This window comes from Tamandua tetradactyla, chromosome 6 (genome assembly GCF_023851605.1).
Source record: "Tamandua tetradactyla isolate mTamTet1 chromosome 6, mTamTet1.pri, whole genome shotgun sequence".
NCBI classification, from domain to species: Eukaryota; Metazoa; Chordata; class Mammalia; order Pilosa; family Myrmecophagidae; genus Tamandua; species Tamandua tetradactyla.
In genome coordinates this window covers 8870390-8890668 of record NC_135332.1, presented here as the reverse complement: position 1 = coordinate 8890668, position 20279 = coordinate 8870390, and the positions used below count along the sequence as shown (strand labels likewise).

General features: G+C 45.9%; 1 long non-coding RNA gene and 1 pseudogene across 3 annotated transcripts; one reads left to right on the top strand and one right to left on the bottom strand.

Annotated features, from left to right (window-relative positions):
• The first annotated feature begins 1045 nt into the window (after nucleotides 1-1045).
• LOC143685793 (uncharacterized) lies at nucleotides 1046-5592 on the top strand. 3 transcript variants are annotated; one of them, XR_013176733.1, is made up of 4 exons: nucleotides 1046-1182; nucleotides 1382-1752; nucleotides 3431-3878; nucleotides 4003-5592. It is a non-coding gene; the product is annotated as an uncharacterized LOC143685793 (long non-coding RNA). The 3 variants fall into 3 exon arrangements; XR_013176732.1 differs by lacking the exon at nucleotides 4003-5592 and having other exon boundaries at nucleotides 1405-1752; nucleotides 3431-3917; XR_013176731.1 differs by lacking the exon at nucleotides 4003-5592 and having other exon boundaries at nucleotides 3431-3917.
• An 11411-nt stretch (nucleotides 5593-17003) lies between these two features.
• Nucleotides 17004-19020, bottom strand: LOC143686556 (transcription factor Spi-C pseudogene; annotated as a pseudogene).
• Between the last annotated feature and the right edge of the window lie 1259 nt (nucleotides 19021-20279).

Genomic DNA, 20279 nt, shown 5'->3' with positions numbered 1-20279 from the left:
CCCAATTAATCTGACTCCACACTCTGGTTTTTCTTCAGATCGTATAAATTTTTTTGCCTCTTGTCAACAAATAGGATCCCATAGCCTACTCTCTTACCTTCATTCACTAATCCAATGGTTGTCATATTATTTTGAGATTATATATATATCTCAGAATAATCAGTATACTGTATATGTATGTGTGTATATGTGTATATATGCATGCATGCATTATATGCATGATAGATATATGTATGTTTGCATGTAAGTACATATAATGGAAAAAGTAGGCACATCATTAAAAAACAAAAGGAGTCCCAAGTGACATAAAAGAAAAACTATTGTTTATTGGCTACTCACCACTACTCAGGCACTGTCCTAAGTGCTTTTATATTCATTAGCTCAGTAATTTAAAAGCAAGTAAACAAACAGAAAAACCTATTAGAAGAGTGCTGTTAACCTCATTGATTGGATGAGGAAAATAAAGCTCAGAGAGCTTCCCTTACTCTCTTGAGATCCTCCAGCGAAGTGACAAAGCCGGGTTCAAAGTCAGTCCATCTGGCAGGCGAGCAGCATTCCTCACCATCAACCCCGCTGGCCACCACTCCTGAACTCATTCTCAGCTCAGTCCTGAGTGCCTGACAGACAGGTGTCATTAGCCAACTCCCACTGGTTTTTCTTGGGTGCGGCGAGGAAACTGACCTTTAGAAAGTTCAACTTGCTAACGGCATTCAGTGACTTGGTAGCAGGCTGGGCTGGGATCCAAAACCCTTCGGGCTGTTCTCACTTCCCCAGGGTTTAGTGCTGGGACCCTCCCTGCTCTTCCTCCTCCTCCTCCTTGCAGGGCTCACCTGGGGTCCCGCGGGGTCCCGGCCTCGGCGGGCGCCGCCCCCTGGTGGCAGGTTGGCGCCAGCGCAGTGCATGCTAATGAGCCCGAGCGCCGCTTGCTGATTGGCGGGCGCGGGCTGCAGCCGCTCTCCCCGGCGCCTCGCGCGGGGCCAGGGGCGACCCCCGCAGCCACCCGCCCCGCCCTCCCCCGCAGATGCCGGGGGTCGTGGGAGCCCCGCTGGCTTTTTAAATCTGGGGCCTTTGCAGTTCCTCTCGCTCTCGTTTGTGCTCTGGTTCTGAATTCATCCAGGGTCCAGGATGACAGTCTGACACCAAGGCCAGCAGTACACACTGAGGATGGCCTTTCTCCGGAAGGTACCGCCTGCCCTGGCGGGGGGCACGGGGGGCAGCCCCCGGAGCGTGCGGGAGCTGGGGGTGGTGGTGGAGGGGCACCCCGGGAGCGTGTGGGAGCTGGGGCGGGGGGTGGGGTGGGGTGAGGGCTGCGAGGAAGGCTGTCCCCGCGCCCTGCTTGCTGTTTGTGGCTTTTATGAAGTGACTGGAACGTGTGTTCTAGCTTAGACCTGCGTCCGTCTCCAGGCTGCCTGCTGGCCTGAGGCCCTGAAGATGCTGGAACAGGGAGGAGCCTGCAGGGGAAGCAGAGGTGCTGGCGACGGTTCAGGTGGGCGCAACCCAGCCCTGAACCACACAGGATCACAGTTCACCTTGATGTTAACGCCCGCAGCGCCTGTATCTTGCCAGTTCTGGATCGAAAGGGCGATGTTTGAAAGTTACAACGTGTCTTCCATGCGTAGACCACAGGGAAGGTGCAGCTGCAAAGGCGACGGTTGCCAATTCCTCCACCCTCTGGCGCCAGCTTTGAATCTAAATACCGCGGTGTCGCTGGGGTCTGTCTTCACTCTGCACCATTTCCCCTTCAGTCAGCCGGTCAGTGAAACAGTGTATTAAAAAGCTAACCCTGCTCCCGGTGCCTGCCCATGAACAACAACGACAAAAAGCTAGCGCTGGTGCCAGAGGCAGTGGCGAACACTCAGGCATGGCCCCGCCCTCTGAGGCCCCTGAGACTGAGTGACACCCCGAGGGGAGCTTAAGGAGGCTATGCTGTGGGTGGGGTGGGGGCTGAGTGGGGCCTTGGGCCACCAAGAAGGATGTTAGGCCCCCCCTAGGCAAATGCATGTACTTGCTGGGGCTCCCCTAGGCAAATGCATGTACTTGCTGGATGCCCAGAGAACGCTTGCCCAAGCTCACACAGCAGCCAGTGGAAGGAGACTGTATCAGAGGCTGCCGGCCTCCCTCCCATGGCCTCTCTGCCGGCCCAGGTCCAGGGCCTGCTAATGGTCCCCCCCATAGGTCCCCAGAATCTTTGCCTATGGCTTTTCTTCCGCCACTGATAGGTGACTGGCACACACCTGGATGCCCCAGGAGCAGCCAGGAACTTGCAAGCACGGGGAATTGGTGGATAAACACCCAGCTTCCTCGCCTCTGGGTGGGCTGGATAGAACCCCAGTGGCCCACTGTGGTCGCCTGCTCTTTAATGCACCCTGTATTGTCCTTCTTTCCTTCTTGGAGCTTCCCGGGATCAGTCTTCCCACCAATGCTATGAGAAAGGTTCAGTTATTGTCCCCATACCACAGGGAAGGAAGCCCTGGCTAGCAGCGCCAACACTGGAAGAATCTTCGGCTGGCCTCACTGAAGTGGTAGGAATGGGGAGTGCAGAGGGCAGCGAGGAGTGTCTGGTGGCACCACGGAGGAGGAGCCTCGAGTTGAGAAGGAAGGATGCGTGGGGCCTCTGCCTGGCAGAGAAAGGGCAGGAGGAGGACCCAGGAGGCAGCAAGAGCCCATGCCGGTCCCCAGAGGGTGAGGCGATCGGGTGTGTTTGAGGGCAGGTTGTTCTCTGCTGTTGAAGCTTTTTGTACCCAGGGACAGGCAGGCTAGGCAGGGATCCTGCTATATTAAGGTGGTTTGATTTTATCCCATAGGGAGGGGTGGCTACTGCTCTCTTGGGGGCAGAATGGCTGGGAGTTGTGTTCCCTGGGCTAAGAGAATTCACTCAGGGTCCCCTATACCCCCCATACCCCCAGGCACCTGGAGGATGGCTGGCTCCTCCAGGCCCTTCTTTCTCCCACGGGTCCCCGAGGCTTTCACACCCACAGCCTCCACCTTGGGCTCTGTGCTAGCCGTGGACCGAGATGCTGGGCCAGCCAGGGTGCCGTACGCCTCTGGTGTCTGCCGGCTTGGTGGCGGGCACCCCACTGGGGTGGCAGAAAGAGATGGGGAGCCCATCAGTCCAGGGGCTCTGCCAGAAGGAGTTGGTGGGTGACGCTCAGTGGACGGAGGAGCTGGGCAGGCAGCCTGCGGTGGCTTCGGTACCCGGGGGCCCTGTTCTGGTTCCAGCCTAATCTACAGACTTGGCTGCCTGGGGGTGAGGCAGAAAAAAAAAAGCTCCTCCAGCTTCCCAAATGCTTCCCTCTTTGACTGGAAAATTCGCTGGGCTTGGGGGGGGGACTGCAAGGAAGAGGGATCTTCACGCGGCTTGAACAGAATTGTGAATTGTTCGTATCGTTGATGCGATTCCTCCATTGACATGGATCGGGCGCCCCTTTAGGTACAGCGGAGGCACAGACCTCGGAAGCACTGTCCCTGCCGCCAGGGGCCACAACATGCACCAACGATGCATCCCAGTCGCTGTGACAGGCACCCGCAGAGCGAAGGAAATGCCAAGTGTGAACATTCGCTTTACCCTGGGTGGAAGGTCAGGAAAGACTCCTGAAAGGTATGGAGGAGATTTGCTGGGTCTGGGGGTGGAGGGTGTTGTTGGGGCACAGGGGGTGCAGGAAGAGAGCGTGCACCGCGGAGGAGCAGGGACGCGCACTTAGCAGTGGGTCTGTTGCATGTTGAGTGTTGGCCGACGCTGAAGGGCCGTCGGAGAGTCTGTTTCTGGAGGAAGGGTCCGGCCTTGAGATGAAGATCCGAGTGACCCGCATACACCAAGCTGACCATTGAGGACACGACAGAATGGGGCCCGTGCATGGCAGAGGCCCTGCGCAGCTCAGGTGGGCTCGGGGCAGCGGCATTTGGACTGCGAGGGCTGTGTTGGGGCTGGGCCTCAAGCCCCCGGCTAGGAAGACACAGCCGTGGGGGTGGGGGGGTGGGGTCACTACTGACATCTTTGTGCAGCAAAGCGCGTGATCAGAGTCCTCTCTGGTTTGCGGAAGACTTGCAGTCCCCGAGGCCTTACAGAGAGTGACAGCCCCATGAGGTGAGCAGAAAGCCTGAGTGGGGGCGGATGGGAGAGGGAAGCCCCTGCTTTCTGAGCTTTGAGCGACCACCGTGGCTCTCTCGATGCTTGCAGTCGTGTCAGTCAGCTGCCGGGCCTTCGTGGGGTCCGACAGGGTCGACGACGGCTTATTTTTGCAGCCTCTATTTGCTTCTTCAGGAAACAGTTGTGGAGAAGTCAGGGCTCTGGGAGAGCTGGGGAGCTGCGGGCTGGACAACAAGGGGGCTGTCGACAGGGTGGGCGGGCGGCAAAGTCCCCTGCAGCCCCCTCTTTGGAGTGCTCAAAAATCAGGGTGGATTTCCTCCTGGTTGTGGGTGGGGTTTCCCCTGGAGACAGACTGATGCAAAGAGCACCTCTCTGACCCCATCCCAGACCCTGGGACTGAGCCATGCATTTTTGCACTTAGGATTTATTATTATTTTTGTTTGTTTATGGAACCCTGGGAATGACCGTCCTACTGGAGAAGAATCTGCCTCTCCTCACTGTGTTTTTAAAAATACCTCTTATTCATCCCTTTCGGAGGTTATTTTCATATTCCTCATAGCTGGGTTTTGAACACAAAGGAAAAGGAAGGAATCTGTGGATATTTTTATTAGAGAAGTTTCAATTTTGAATTGACAAAACCAGTATACCCTTCCGTCCCCTACTGCCCTCCCCCACCTCTGTGTAGAGAAGAAGTTGTTTCGTCCAGTGAAGGACAACATCTCCTGGAGTTATTCCTAGCCTGAAAAGTTATCAGTGAAGGAGGAGGATGCCTTAAGCCCTGTCTTCAGAAACCAGCAGATCAGAGTCTGTGTTGGGGGAGGGGTGACCTGCAGCCCGTGTCCCTCTCCCCACTCTCAGGCCCAGTCCCCTGGCCATCCTGGAAGAAGGTCTTGTCTACCTCCCAGCCCACCCTGCACTGCTCTGCCCTCCTGGGGCGCGGGGTGCTCTTTGCTCTCCTCCCGCTGCTGCCTCTTGACTGGCCCAGTGGCCTGAGACCCGCCAGGCCCCGGCTCTGCAGATGTCCAAGGTCCGCAGCTCTGAATGGGGCTGAAATAAAGAGTGTCTGTTCCAGAACAAGTCTGAGAGCCATGGAAGCCTCCGTGGGCATCAGGAGCTGTGGCCTTGCTGCCTGGGCAAGTCTGTGTCCAGTGCCCCCAGGCTGGCACTGGGCCCTGGAGCCTGAGCAGCTGTCCTCAACCTGTCCTCCACTGGGCCACCTCGTCTCGGCCTGTCTCTCCAGGTTCAGCAGCCAGTGCTGAGCTGGGACTTTGTCCTCTGCTCCTTCCCTCCTTGGGAAGTGGGAGCCCTCCTTGGGTTCCTGGGAAGACGCAAGGCTTTCAGGAGCAGGCTGGTTGAACGGGAGGGGGTGGGGCGCAGTTTTCCAATTCAGGACTGCCCTGCATGATCCTTCACCTCCAGTGGCCACGTCAGGCCACTCACTGTCCCCTGACTGCTTTGATGAGGCCCCACCTGTGTACCTTTGCTCTCATTATCCCTCCATTAAAACCTGTAATCTTCTCCGTCTCTACCTGGCTCCATCATGGGCTCCCTTCAAAGTCCACTTCCTCCGAGAAGTGCTCCCAGGCCAGACCTCTGGTCTCGGTTCCTTCTGAGCTCCTCTGCAGTGAGAAGCTGTGCAGCCTGTGTGGCTGCTCTTAGTCACTCTGTCTATATACTTTGCCACCCCAGCTCCCTGAGGACAAAGAGCGTGTCTTTTACTTACCTGTTGCAAACACAGTATTGACTCCATAAGAAGCATTTAATACGTCTCTCTTTGGTTTGTGTTGTCTAGCTGAGTTTTTCATCTGTAGCTCTCCTGGCTGGACCTTAAAGGGCAGACAGGGAGAAACACTGGTGACAACAATCACCTCTATCACTTCCGCCCCCACCCCAGCTCTCACCGTTCCTATATTGTCGTTGCGATTATGCAACAGTTTCACATCAATATTTTCATTTGATCTTCACAACCACCTTTTAAAATAGTTGGGGCAGATACTACTTTTCTTTTCCCCAGTGGATGGAAATGCTGAGGTTCAGAGAGGTTAAATGACTGGTCTGGGACTCCCACAGCTGATACAGAGAGTCTTGGTGAGGTTAGTAGAGCCCTGTGGTTTTATTCAAACCGCAAGTACATTTGTGCATGGAAAAGGGACTTTGTGAGCTGAAGGGTCATACAGATTTACATAGAATTATTAATTGATGAATTGCAGAAAAATAGCTACTGTGTGATTGAAACAAGAGAGAGCAACCTGTTTTGTTGGGCCTGAATTTGGTTGATAGAAAAGCGTCGGCTGCGTTCTTGGGGTTCCTTCAGATGGAGATGTGTAGCAGCAGCTGGAAACAGGAGGAAAGGACTGAGTGAATGAGCAGGAAAGGCCTCTGTTCTCTTCACAGACCCTAACATTTCTTACCTCCATGCCTTGGCTTCTGCTGCGCCCTTGTCCTGGGCCTCCTTTCCTCACACACCAGAGCTTGAGGCTGTTATTTCCAGCTGTCTCCGAACATTTCTGAGTCGTATGTTCCAACAGTGGGGTGCAAACTGAAGATTTTCTTTTCCAAAACAAACTGCTTCTTTCATGTTTCCTGTTTCCTTGGTGAGGAGGCTTGAAACCTTGGAATCATGTTCTCTTTCCCTCCCCAGATGGAATCAGTTGCCAAGTCCAAGAGGAGAGTCTACATCTATGGAGTTGCTGGTCCCTGCATTCTCCTCCTGCTCCACTCTGCTCCACCATCTCCTGCAATGACCACTTCACTGGCCTCCCAGTTGCCCTCTCCCACCTCTGCACTCTCTCCTTTTTGCTACCATCTATAATTTTATAATAAAGGTGAGCAGTGACACTCTTCTCTGAGAGCTTCCAGATGCCCATGGAATGACATTTGAGGTCTGTTGTGTTCTAAATCTATTTTCTCTTCATCATACATATCAGGCATTTTTATCCTTGTTCCTCGGTGTACAATGCCCATGTTTTCTCTGTGGCAGAGGCAATTTTCATTCTCACCAAATATTTCATGTGTTGTCTTAGAAACAATGGGCCATGAGTTCAAGTATCTGCATGGCTTCCAGGCTGTGGCATTGAAGGACAGATGCCAGTTCTCCATGCTTTTCTTGCTTCCTCTGCATATTGATTGCATGAGATGATAGTACCCTGGATCACTGAGTCACCTCGTAGAGGGAGTTGTGCAAGAGAGAAATAAACCTTTGTTGTATTAACCTTCATCACTGCAGCAAAACCTAGTCTATCCTGACTGATACACTCTCTTATCTTCCAGTTAAAATCTTCATCTTTTAAGTCCCAGCTTAAATGCTACTTTTCTATGAAAGCCTTCCAGAACCAATCCACTGCTGATCAGAATTAATCCCTTTCCTTTGTGCTTTCATAGCATGTGCAACTTATGTGTCTATTTGACACTTAATTCTTGGCCTATGGTTGATTAAGTACGTGAAGAGTTAGTGAGGGAGCACTGTCATGGTCAGGGACATGTGTCAACTTGGCCAAGTTGTGGTACCTGTTTGTCTGGTTGGGCAAGTGCTGGCCTGTCTGTTGCAATGAGGACATTTCATAGAATTAGATCATGATCACGTCAGCTGCATCCACAGCTGATTCCATTTGTAATCAGCCAAAGGGGAGTGTCTTCTGCAATGAGTGATGCTTAATCTAATCACGGGAAGCCTTTTAAGGAGGATTCAGAAGAGACAGGCTCTATTCCTGCTTCGGCTGGCAAGCCTCTCCTGTGGAGTTCGTCCAGACCCTCCATGAGAGTCGTCGGCTTCACAATGAAGGAAAAATATGAGATGATCATATGGAAACCCATAACAGACTGTGGGATGTGTCCTGTAACTATTTGCCAGGATGTAATTGTTGATCCCACGGTGCCAGGTCTGGATTCATCCCTGGGAGTCATTTCCCATGTCGCTTGGGAAACTTTCACCCCTGGATGTCATGTCCCATGTAGGGGAAAGGGCAATGATGTCACTAGCAGAGTTGGGCTTAGAGAGACTGAGGCCACATTGAGCAACAACAGAGGTCCTGAAGAAGTAACTCTTAGGCATGCCTATATGTAGTCTAAGCTTCTACGCTACTACAAAAGCTTCACAAGAGTAAGCCTCATGATCAAGGGCATGGCCTATTGATTTGGGTGTCCCTAAAGTTTGACACAGTATCAGGGGATTCCCTGATGATGAGGTTTAATAGTTCCATAGTCTTTCTCCCATCCCTCAGGGGACTTTGCCAATACTTTTTGATTATCTTTTTAGTATACTCTAGGAGATTTCCAGGGCATTACAATAATCTATACAGGTTAAAAGGACCTCTTTCTTATTCTGTGCTTCCTGTGTTTCAGTTGTTCAAATGAGCTATACTGATAGGTTGAATTAGATTATGCACTTCAGAAAATTTCAGTTCCAGATCAAATAAACCTCTCTTCTGTTGGTCTCAAAGAGTATGTGTGGTTCTAAAATATAAACACTGTCTTCCTTACCCCTATGTTTTGAATTACTTTAACCCCAACCTGTTTGGCTTTGCTCTTATCTCTGTATATCAGGTTGTTTATATAAAGCAGCCTCTCAAAATCCAGAAATAATAATCACCCCTCCGGACTTAATGTATCTGCTCTAAAAGCTTACAATCTAGGCCCCTGTTTTCTTATAAGCATTTTCTAAAGGTGACATTGTTGTTTTTTTATTTCTGGCTTATTTTGTCTCACCAAAGGTCCCACATGGTGGTTCACATCATTGTATGCCTCATGGCATCTTTCCTTTTGGTAGCAGCACAACCTTCGTTCCTAAGTATACACCATCGTTCGCCAATCTCCTTCTCTGTCAGTGCATCCTTCAGCCACCTGCATTCATGAGGCATCATGTAGAGGGCCCAAGTCCACAGCCCATCAACATTCTCAATTTTAGATAATTTCATTATTCCCAAGAGACAGAAAACCAATAAAAACACCCTCACCAAATAGGAAATTTAAACCTCCTCTTCACTCTTGTCCTTCACCCCATTATTTACCTCTGCAGTTGCTGTGGTAGTGCTGATGGTTTCGTCCTGAACACAGCTTATAGAATGCAATAGCAGTTTTCCTCCTGTACCCTGGACTTAAACACTCTTTATACAAGAATCATATCTTTGAAGTAATTCTTATGAGAACTCATTCATATTTCTAAGAGGAGTCAGTGGGGCATGTAGGTCTATACAACCCCTTTCAATCTTGTTCATCTTCTATATGGTAATATTACTTATAGACCCACTAGAGAACCACCTTCACTCCTATCTATTCCCTTACATTGGAGTTCAACCTCATTATCTAACGGTTCACCCATCTCTAGCTTCTATGTATCTCTAAGTCCCCTATATTCTGTATTATAAGCCTTTGATTATACCTTTATGTTGGTCATGAAAGTGGAATCATACAGTATCCATCCTTTTGTGTCTGGCTAACTTCACTCAGCATTATGTCCTTAAGCCACATCCTTCTTGTCATGTGCTTCAGGACGTCCTTTTGTCTTACTGCTAAATAATATTCCATCGTATGTTTATACCACATTTTGTTGATCCACTCGTCTGTTGATGGGCAATCTAATAGTATCCTTGTGTCTAAGATCAGTCTCTTGTGAGCACCATATAGCTGGATTATGTTTCTTAATCCATTCTGCCAAACTGTATCTTTTAATTGGTAAGTTTAGTCCATTAACATTCAAAGTTATTACTGAAAAGGCGTTTCTTGATTCCACCATCTTATTTTTTTAAAATTTTATTTGTTAGATTATATATTCTTTTCCCTCTTTCTCTTTGTATTATTTAAATTACCCTTAATGGTTCTCTTCAATTCTGTGCCATTCTCCAGACCTCCCTCTCCTGTCTTTTTTTTTCAGCCAGCAGAACTCCTTTTAGTATTTCTTGTAGGGCTGGTCTCTTATTGGCAAATTCTTTCAGGACTGCTTTGTCTGTGAAAACTTTAATCTCTTTCTTAAATTTGAAGGACAGTTTGGCTGGGTACAGAATTCTGGGCTGGAAGTCTTTCTTTCTCAGGATCTTGTATGTATCATACTATTGCCTTGGCACCTCCAGGGTGCTAGTTGAGTAGTCTGAACTCAGTCTTATTTGATTTCCCTTGTATGTAGTAGATTGTTTTTCTCTTGCTCCTTTAAGGATTTTCTGCTTCTCTTCAACATTTGACAGACTGATTAGTATATGTCTTGGGGAAGGCGTATTGGGATTTATTCTGTTTGGAGTTCTTTGGGCTTCTTTGACTTGTATATTTATGTCCTTTATGAGGATTGGGAAGTTTTCCCCCATTATAGCATCAACTACTCTTCCTAGCCCTTTACTCCTCTCTTCTCCTTCTGGGACACCAATGATTCTCATATTTGTGTGCTTTGTTTTATCTGTATTTCCCTGAGTTCCCATTCAATTTTTTCCGTCTTTTTTCCCACTTGCTGTTTTGAGTCTTCAAAGTCAATTATCCTGTCTTCTATATCAGTTATTCTTTCTTCTGTCCTTTCAAATCTGGTATTGTGTGCCTCTAGTGTATTTTTTTATTTGGTCAACAGAGTCTTTAATCTTTGTGATTTCTGCTATTTTTCTATTTATTTTTTCAAATTCCTGTTTGTGCTCTTCTACTGTCTTCTTGATCTCCTTGATCTGTCATTTGCTGTCCCACTTATTTTATTAAGTAGAGTTGTATGAACACTTTAATTAGTTGCTCCAATGTCTGTTGCTCCTCTGGTGTTTTAATTTGGTCATTAGGCAGGGCTATATCTGTCTGCATTGTGATATGGTTAGTGATCTTCTGCTGTCTTCATTGCATGTAAATATCTTGACTGATTTACTTTGGGAGTTGATTTCTGTCAGTAGTCTAAGGCCTTGTGTTTGCAGGATGGTTGTGCAGCAGGGAGCAGGGCACAGGGTGGAGCACTCAGTATGGTGATTTGTTTCAGGGTAGGTATGGGCACAGGTTGGGGATGATACACTGATGCTTGTGAATGTGGGTGCCGAGCGGCCAGGGAGGATGTAGCTGTGCGGGTGCAGCCTGGGGGGGTGTAACCCTGGTGTGCACTGGTCTAAGGCACAGGGCCCTTTGTGCGCATGTGTAGAGCTGTGGCAGCAGATGGGCATTATGCCTTCTTGGATTGGGGGCAGATGTGACGCGGCTGTGCAGGTCGGCACTTTCTCAGAGCTGGTAAGTGTGGCTGAGGGCTGTGCGCATGCGCAGTTCTAGGACTGCTGTAAAGTGCGGTTCCCAGAGCTGAATGACATGATTGGGTGTCCTTGCACATGCATGGGCCTGGGAGTGCTGTAAACGGATGCACTGAGCTCAGGGAGGGTGGGGTGAGGCTGTGTGACACTATGGGTGGGAGGTGGGAGTAGCCTAGGTATGGAGGTTAGTGCCCACAGCCTTTATGCGCTGGCAACAGCCTGCAGGGAACAGAGACGGGGAGGTAGTGCTCGGGAGGGGTGCAGGAGAGGCAGGCTGGGCTGCACTTGGGGTGGGGGTGGGGGGCAGGTATGTGCACCGGGGCCTGGTGGGGTGGGGGCGCCTGGAGCGTGGGGAATGGGAGCTGGTGATGGGGTTCAGGTGCGTGGGGTGTGGGGTGAGTCGCTGGGCATGGGGCTGCACTGGTGTGGGTAGCGCGCCCAAGGAACAAGGCCTGGCTTACTTCCTAGTCCTGTGTTCCCGTCTGTTCACTCACATGTGCTCCGTGCCTCTGCGGTGGGCTCCAGCTTTCTGCCTCTCAGTTCCTCGGCTTCTGCAACCAGGGCTGCCGCAGGGGATGCAGAAGGTTCTCCCAGGTCAGCCGCACTTGTGAATTGCTGCCTCAGTTGCCCTCCTGTCTCTTCTCTAACTTTTCTGTGGAACAGGGCTAATCTCAAGCTACTCTAGTTGGCCATCTTCCCAGAAGTCCACCTGATGTTACTTCTTGAAGCTATTTTCTTAGAAGTCATCTTTTTTTTTTCTGTTACAGTAAAATATACATAACATAAAATTTACTGTTGTAACCATTTCTCAGAATACAGTTCAGTGGCTTTAAGTACATTCACAATCTTGTGTAATCGTCACCACTATCTATTTCCAGAACATTTTCATCATCCCAAACAGAAACTCTTTACCCATTAAGCAATGACTTCCCATTTGAGTCCCTGGTGACAACGATTCTTCTTTCAGTTTCTATGTCTATTCTGTGTACTCATATAAGTGGAATCATGCCATATTTGTCCTTCTGTGTCTGGTTTATTTCACTTAGCATAATGTTTTTTATTTTTTATTAAGAAGTTGTGGGTTTACGGAACAATCATGCATAAAATACAGGATTCCACTCACCACATCACCGCCAATACTTGCACTAGTGTGGAAAATTTGTTACAATTGATGCTAACACTTTTTCTATAATTCTACTATTTTTTTTAGCAGTAGTTACCTTGGTTACGATTGATGAAAGATTAATAAAGTAGTACTGTAACTATTGTCCGTAGCGTACGAGGAGTATTTTTTCTCCATAGTCTCGACCTGTTATTGTTGTTTTCATGCATGTCATTATTTTGTTACTCATCTACGCCTACAGTAGATAAAGGCAGTGTCAGTCACAGGGTTTTTACATGTTTTCACCTGGACATGTGATAAAAGCTATATAGTTATACAATCATTATCAAAGATCAAGGCTGCTGGATTGCAGTTCAACAATTTCAGGTTTTTCCTTCTGGCTATTCTAATACACTAGAAACTGAAAAGAAATATCTACATAATGAGTCAGTAGTTACAGTCATTTGTTAAATCCTAATTTCTCAGGTACACCTCCTCCCTCTCATTTGGTCACTGTCCCAATTTTCAGGGATTTCTGAGCAATGACCATTTTAGCTTCTTTGTGTTGGAGAAGGATGTCAGCCTTATAGGATAGAGGAATGAAAATGGTTGACGTTCTTGGAGAGACTGGTACCTCTGGGTTTCAGGGCTTATCTGACATAGAAACAAAATGGAGGCTGTAAGTTTCTGAAAACATAAACTTACTAAGTGAAACATTATAATTATAGAGTCTCAGATAGAGTCCAGGGTATTCTTTAGGGTTGTCTGGTGCTTGGCATACTGTGGTAATTTACAATATCCAGCTGAAGCTTACATAGGAGTAACCTCCAGAATGACCTCTTGACTGTATTTGAAATCTCTTAGCCACTGAAACTTGATTTTGTTCCATTTCTTTCTCCCCTTTTGGTCAAGAAGTCTTTCTCATTCCCACGATGCCAGGACCAGGTTCATCCCCAGGATTGGTGTCCCATATTGCCAGGGAGACTTACATCCCTGGGAGTCATGCCCCATGTAGGGACAAGTAGAGTTGGCTTAGATAAAGAGGCCACATCTTAGCCACAAAAGAGGTCTCTGGGGCCACTGTTAGGCATAATTATAAGTAGGCTTAGCTTCACCATTAGCACAGTGTTTTGAGGTTCATTTATGTTGTGGCATGTATCAGAACCTCATTCCTTTTTATGGCTGAATAATATTCCATTGTGCATATATGCATGACACATTTTGTTTATCTATCCCCCTTTTGTCTATTGTAAATGATGCTTCTGTGAACATTGGTGTGCAAGTCTCTGAATCCCTGTTTTTAGTGGTTTAGAGTTTATGCCTGGGAGCCTTGGCACATCCCCACACTTACTCTTTTTTGTTTGTTTGTTTTAGCTTTCATTATCTTTAATTGTGTTCCCATCTCTGCCCTCCACCTCTTCACCCCCTCCACCTCACGCTCCCTCCCAGCCATTTAAAAATTGAAAGGTTAGTCTGGCTCTTTCCCAGATTGATGTTAGAAAGTAGAATACTTTAGCAAAATTTTCCTGAATTAGTATTCTGTTGTAAAAGTATAATACTTATTAAAATATTGATAGGACATAGGTTATAATGAAGAATATTGTGTGCTAAATGAAATTTTTTTCTCATTTACTATGATCAAATAGTGGTAGACTGGTAAGTGTGTAGGCTTTTGAGTTAGAAGTCCTGGATTAAATTTCCTTATTTTTTTACCCATCTGTCCATATGCTGGGTAAAGGGAGCATCAGCCCCAAGGTTTTCACAATCACATGATCACATTGCAAAAGCTGTATAGTTATGCAATCATCTTAGTCTAAGCTACTGGATTACAGTTCAACATTTCAGGTATTCCTTCTATCTGTTCTATACACTAAAAACTAAAAAGGATATCTATATAATACTTAATAATAACTTCAAATAGAGACTTCTCGACTCTATTTGAAATCTCTCAGCAGCTGAAACTTTGCCTCAGTTCTCCTCTTACCCTTTTGGTCAAGAAAGCTTTCGCAATTCCATGATGCTGGGTCCCAGCTAATGCCTGGTAGTCATGTCCCACATAGGGGGAAGGGCAGTGAGTTACCTGCCAAGTTGGCCTAGAGAGAGGCCACATCTGAGTAACAAAAGAGGTTCTTTGGGGGTGACTCTTAGACATAATTTAAAGTAGGCTTAGCTTCTTCTTTGCAGGAAAAAGTTTCATAAGGAAGGACAAGCCCCATGTTTGAGGGCTCAGCCTATTAAATAGGTAGTCCCCAATGTTGTGATAGTACAGGAATTCCCCACATGGGGAAATTTAATATTTCCACATTTTCCCCTAGTCCCTCAAGGGGGCTTTGCAAATACTTTTTTTATTCTCTGCCCAAATTATTCTGGGATGTATCAGGGCATCACGCTAATCTGTGCAGACCAACAAGATCTCATGCCCTATTCAAGGTTCCATGTAATTACAGTGCAATTATAGTAAACTGACCATGCAAATTAAATTAATGTGCTACAGAAAATACAAATTTTGTACCAAATAAAACTCTTCCTTTGGTCTCAAACAGAAGTTGATGTTTTAAAACATAGTCAGTATCGTCCTTTACCCTTAAGTCTGATTTACCTTCGTCCTAATCAGATCAGCTTCATTCATGTCACTTCTTGATATCTGAGCCCTTTTTCAGTGTTTTGAACAGTTGCTATTTGGGGTAATGCTGATTTTCATAGTTTTAAAACTCTAGCTCTGGGTACATGAGTAGTTTAGTGGTTAGAATGCCTGCCCTCCATGAGGGAGGGGTTCGATTCCTGGACCATGCACCCAAAAACAAAACAAAACAAAAACTCTAGCTCTGAGTCCCAGGTGTCACACAAATACCTGAAGTTCCAGGGAATGACCAGGTTATACACAAAGAGCTCAGCATCTCAGAATTTAGAAATAACCATTACAACTCAGGAATAGATATGACTACTGTAAAAGTTTACAGTCTAGGAACCTTTACAATAAAGGTTTTCCCCTGATAGCCTATGCTCTTGGGTTCAATTCTCAGAGTTTGCAGATTATAGTTAGTCCATGTTAGTGCAGCATTATAATGTTTGCCTTTTCATTTCTGGCTTATTTCACTCAACATACTGTCCTCAAGATTCATTCACCTAGTTGCAAACCTCACAACTTCATTCCTTATTGCAGCTGCTCAATATTCCATCGCATGTATACACCACCATTTGCCCTTCTGTTCATCAGTCAGTTTGCCCTTCGGCCACCTCCCACCATTGCCAATCCTGAATTCTCCACGTTTACTCTTTATTGCAAACCTTTGTGGTTCGCTGAATATGCTATATGCCTTTGCATATGCTGTTCCCTTTGCCTAGAATCCTTTCCACCTCTGGGCACCCACCCACCCCCTGCTCAGTCCTGCCCACACACTCTGCCTTCCTGATCTGCCTCCTGACAACTTTACCAATCTTCTCTCTCACTACATCTTCATACCATGAAACAGTCACTTCAAAGGGCTTCCGCTTCCCGGAAGGTATAAGTGTCCCTACATCTCTGCCTTAGGCTCTCTCTACTGGACTCACATTTCTCCTCTTTTCAAACTGTTAGTGATCGCTTCAGCATTGAAGGTTCACTCCAGACATCACTCCCTCTGAAGCCTCTTCTGATCTTCTGGTCAACCGTTCCTGCCCATGTCTGTTGGGTAACCTTCAGGCACATAGACTTCTTGCCTTCACACCTCAAATATGTCAATGCTCTAGTTTATATATCCCTCACCCACATTGCCATATGCTAGGCACTCCACAAAGGGAGGGTTTGTGTCTTAATCCTTTGCTCACTCTGGTTCACTTAATAAATACTCGATGAATGAAGAATGAAAGCACAAAAGCATCCAAGAAATGTTTGTTTTTTTGTGGTATGAGGGAAGAGTCTAGAACTAAAACCATGTAAAATTGGGAAAGGATGATTGGAATAATTGGAATGATATACAAGCAGTGATAATGAATGCCATTATAGCTAATGGCAATGACATGGATTAATATTAGTAGTATAATGTTGAGTGAAAAAAGCTCAACAGAAGACAAAATACAGCAAGACTCCCCCTCTTTTTATTTGTAGGAGATGCATGCTTCTGAGTTTTATTATTAAGGAAGGTGGCGTTTCCCTTGGCTATTTCTTCTATAGCGCCACAGACCATGAGAGAAAGTACAGAGGAAATATGGATTTAGGATATCCATGGAAGTTTTTAAAGTTATGAACCTATTTTGGTGTAAAGACTTGTATCATATGCAGTTGTTTTTTTGTTTTCTCATTAAAGCCATCAGATAGATATTCAAGTGTTTTTTTTTCACCTGAGTTTATGACAGGCAAATATTATATAAACCAAATCATCTCTGTTGGCATTGTTAATCTAGAAGAATGTAGTTGCATAGAAAGTAGTAAAATGGAGGACATACTTTCAGGCGGATCTTGATCATTTAAAGTCGTTTACAGACAGAATTTCCCACCAAGATAGCATAGATGATGTGTTTTTAATAAAAATAGCAGTCATCAAGTTAATTATTTTTTCTCTTTGATATATGCTCTAAGAGGAAAATTCTGAAGCTTGCAGGGATTTCTGATACCAGAAGACTATTACATGTAAGGTTGTATTTAGCAATCAGGGTTATTTAACTCATGGTAATTGGCACATGCATAATTGTAATTGGCATTCAGTTATTCAAACTGCGATATTCTTGTTCTAGTTGAACAAAATGCAAGAAGAAGATCTCTTTCCCCAAGAAATAAGATGGAGAAAGTCTTTAGAGAATGGCCTCACTGAACTGGTAAGTTAGCGTTCTCTAGATTTTGGTGATTTCCCCAGTTCTTCCATAACTGCTCAGTGCTCTGGCCATCTTTTCATAAGACATGGTTTTCTGGTTGCCTTTTTGTTTTCCCCAAAGTTCTGCATGTTTTTCTTTGTTTTTTTTTTTTTTTTTTTGATACAAACTGAAAGATGCTGTTAGGTCTATCTACCCACCGAATACAAGATGCCATCTCGGGATTACATAAGGACTCATGAAGGTATTCGTACAGTCGGTGTTTCTTTCTGCCTTTTTCTCCCTTCTGCTGTAGGATAGCAAGTTGTACTAGCTGGTTTTCAGTGGCATTCTGTAGAGCCTGATGTATATTTCCTTCAAAATAGAAGTCTGCAGCACTGTTGATTATGGTTCTCCAATTATAGACAGGTTCCTCAGTAGGCAGCCTTCCACACCAGTTGGAATTTCCTCTGACATGAGAGGACAATGGTTGATGAAAGCCAGGTAATTTTTGTAATTTGGGGTGTAATGATTCTGTCCATCAGAGTCCAGTCTAGCGTCCACATGTGCCAGACTGAAAATAACCTTCTCTTAGGAAACACGTATCTGCATCTCCCTTCAATACCCTTTTTTGATAAAGAGATATAAACATATGAGATAAAACATAAACAAAAAGGCGAGGGAATGAGTAAGAACAAAGCTCATGTTGGTCATCATTTCTGGCCTCCCTGAGGTGAGCAGGGCTCATATCCTTGTACCAAAGCACTTGCTTGGGATAGGGATGCAGAGGGATTGGTCGGAGAGGGGCATATTGGTAAATGTAAGTTATTGGGAACATTGGCTCATGGGTATTCCTGATACTACCAATTAAATAGTAAATAAAATAACTAGAGAGGCTGTGGATGGAACATTGAAACATAGATCAAGAATTATGATGAACCCAATTCGATAAGCCTGAGGTCCAATAAAAAATGGTGGTGGTGGTGGGAGTTGGTCTAAGGCCTGAAAAAAGGGAGGGAAGTTACTAAACTTTTACACTCTGATAATATGAAGTAGAGGCAGGTGATCAGTGAGATGGCGGCCACTACAAACCAAATGGATGGTTTGGACTATTGTAGTAAAAGGCAGCATGATTTCAGCATGCTTTGAGTAGTAAGATAAGGAAATAATAAATTTCATGCCCTACTAAACATCTGCATCTGGGTAGTGATGGCATCTCTCACAGGGAGAAGGAAACAGAGAGACAAAATTCTGGGGAGACTGGAATTATAACACACCAAAGATACATGCTGTGTCTGGAGTCTGGGGAACCCTCTGCCCAAGAGAGAATTTTGATCCTTATTTCCTTTTTCAATCTCATGGAGTCCACTATATTCATATTTGAGCGGCTCTCAGCTTAAGTATCCACTCAATCTTTGCTTCTTGCCTGTAATGCTCAGACAGAGCTGGGAGGGCCTGAAATGGGCTGTTTCCATTAGCTTGAGACTCATTAGCTGGTGACAACATGAGCCTCTTCTGGAAGCACTTCATCCATATATATGGAAGGAGGCTTGTAAATACATAGGCAATTTTGGGCTTGTGAAAGAATCAGCATAGAATTGGAGTGAAAATCCTAGGAGGAAACACAATATCTCCAAGGATACAAGGGGGAAAAAAAAGAAAAGAATCCAAGTCTTCATTAATTTCCAAGGGCCGTAAGATACAAGGTAAGCTTTGAGAGTCAGATTAGAGTGAGGCTAATGTTTTCAGTCCTGGCCTGGAAGAGACTAAATCTAGCATCTCTCTTCTCACTGCTGGGCTCATGCACCTTGTTTTTAGCCTGATAGTCTGAGTCCAGTCTCTTCCTTTCTCTTCCAACTCACCACATTCATCTCCTGACTATCATCTGCTGCCCTGCTTCAGCAGGCTTCCTCTCTAAAACTTCCAGCACTCATCCAGCTTCCTGTCCTCTGCACTTTTGAATGGTTTTCTCACTCAGGTCTGGGTGTCCTCCAGCAGGATGGTCATCTGCACTTTTGGATGGTTTTCTCACTCAGGTCTGGGTGTCCTCCAGCAGGATGGTCATCTGCACTTTTGGATGGTTTTCTCACTCAGGTCTGGGTGTCCTCCAGCAGGATGGTCATCTGCTCTCCTGTATCAGTGTCTGCACTAAGCCTTTCATGGCAAAGCTCATGGGGTCTGCTTGGAATTTCATTGGATATTGGAATCATCTGGGACAAGACTTTTCTAAAGTCCTGGCATAAGATCTCCTGGCTGCATTCTGGCCCCAAGCATCTCCTTTTTCCACCTTCTCTATCCCAGATTCCTCTTGCTCAAGTGGAGCATGGGAATCCTAGGTTTTTGGATCCTTTAACACTGCAATCATTATTCACTTGTCACAGATGGGTTCTTCAGAGAGCTCAAACCCCAAGAAACTACAAGAAGTCTTCAAATTCTTGATGGTTCTTGTTTAGGGCCGCGGCTCAAGCATAACAAATTATTATCAATGTAGACCACTGACAACTGTTGTTGGGAGCACACATAAAATATACATAAACTACTGGAACTTATTAGAAAGGCAGAAAAGACTTAAGAACTACCAAGATATAAACGATAGCTATAATATATCACAATGGGCAAAAGTGATTTTGACTCTCTGTCCCATGGAATTGCAGGGTGTTATTGGATTAGAAAATGATGTGAAGTTAGTCTCAATGGTGAGTATAATTTCACAGCATAAAGAAGGTTACTAAATAGATCAATGCATGTCCTAGTTGTTGTAGGTATTATACAGAGCCCACAGATACTTACATTTTAGAGAGTCTGAATATATATATAGAATAAAGCCAATCATCTTTAGAGAGGATTTAAGAGACTATCTATGAAGACCCCAAAACTACACTGGGTGACTTGGGTGAAACTTCAGGGAGGCACAGCTGGGTAGGAGCTATAAATTGAAAAGCTTTATCAATTGTATCATACTTTAGTTTGAGAAAGAATAGGTTTGGGGAGATTATCTCTGAAAGGGATGTTCAGAGAGACTCATCTTACCTCTAACACCATGGGAGAGAGTGTTTTTCAACCATGAAAATGAAGATCTAGCCAAATTGACAGATACCCCCCCTAGAGTGGACATGGGTATGTCAGTCTA